The sequence below is a fragment of the Alligator sinensis genome, unplaced genomic scaffold (genome assembly GCF_000455745.1).
Source record: "Alligator sinensis unplaced genomic scaffold, ASM45574v1 scaffold609_2, whole genome shotgun sequence".
Taxonomy (NCBI): domain Eukaryota; kingdom Metazoa; phylum Chordata; order Crocodylia; family Alligatoridae; genus Alligator; species Alligator sinensis.
The window spans coordinates 1,682,021-1,683,538 of record NW_005842090.1 but is presented as its reverse complement, the minus strand read 5'-3'; positions in this window follow the sequence as shown (position 1 = coordinate 1,683,538).

Genomic DNA, 1,518 nt, shown 5'->3' with positions numbered 1-1,518 from the left:
TCTTTCCTGCCTATGCAGGGGGTCGGACTCGATGATCTATTGAGGTCCCTTCTGACCCTAACATCTGAATCTATGAATCTATGGCCTGGTGGCACAGCTGAGGGTGGCCCTGCTCGAGGTCCAGCCCCACCTCCCTGGCAGTGTGGGATTGAGGCTGGGCCAGGGCTAGTGCAAAGAGGCAGCCAGGGAGGGTGCAGGGCTGGGGGACAGTGGACACTGGTGCCGGGCAATGACCCTGGCACAAGGGAAGGGGCAGCTGCATGGGTGCAGTGGGCCCCAGCCCCACCCTCACTCCCTGCCCCCCTGCCCCTTCCCCCACAGACTTTGGTGGGGTAGCATGTGTGTGCATGTGCGCACGTGCTCAGCCCCTCCCCTCCTTTTTTCTCCCTCCATCTATGCCTTCCAGCAGACATGCTAGAATTCCAGTGCATGGGAGCAGCCTCTGCACTTATGTATAGGTCCCCTCCATTTCTTCTGACACAGAAATATAATTCAAGGCTGATAGGGTTGCCTACAGAAATGCATGTCTTTCAATTTGAAGGCCCATAGGCCCTGATATATTAATGTCATGTGAAAAGAACCTGGCAGAAAGAAAAACAGAAGTCTTTGTAGAGACAAGGCAAAAGACACTCTGAGTTCAGTACAGTTAGTTACTTACTAACTTTCAGCCTTTAAATATAGAACAGTACGTTTCAGAAGCTGTGCAAGAACATTTTAGAAGGACCTAGCGGAGAAATCTATGTACCACCATCTGAGATGGCTCTCTCTTGATCCTCAAGAGTAGCATCTTCCCTCACATGAAGTGTCATTTGTCAGCTGCTCCACTGTACAGTCAGATTCCCCTTTCCTGTCTGCAGCCTATGAGAGATAAACACTAAACCAAAATTGAGATGTGAAAAGAAGAAGCAGAGAAAGAGAGAATGGGAGACTGCAGGTGGGGAAGTGCGGAGGAGAAAATGTGAAGAAAAACAGAGTATATGAGCTAATGTCACAAGTCACATACTACCAGTAAGTGGTAAATAAAATACTAAAATATCAAGACAAGGTTCCTTGGGTGAATTTGATATCTTTTATTAGACCAACCCAAATAGCTGGAAAATTATTATTAAGCAAGCTTTCGGGTTCAAAAACCCTTCGTCAGGCTAAGGAAGTTTCAGCAGTTGGTGTGTGCTCTTCCTGGATGGAATGAAAAGTAAAGAAGCCAGTGGCTGGGCTGGTATGCATACAAGACAGGTAGTCAGTGAAAATGTAGATTGAGGAGTCAATGCGTGAGAGACAGGCTGGCGGGGGGAGAGAAGGGGGATGAAAGTGGAGAGATACCTGGGGAGTCAGATGTCAGGCAGGTTTTAATGTGTCATAAATCCAATGTCTATATTTAGTCCTTGATTTTTAGTATCCAGGAGGTTGAAGTGGAGTTCATAGGCTCGTCTCTGGGAAGTGTTTTGTAAGTTTCCTTTGAGGATCAGGACTGAGAGATTGGAGAGAGAGTGGTTTTCTTGTGAGAAATGTGCCCCCACC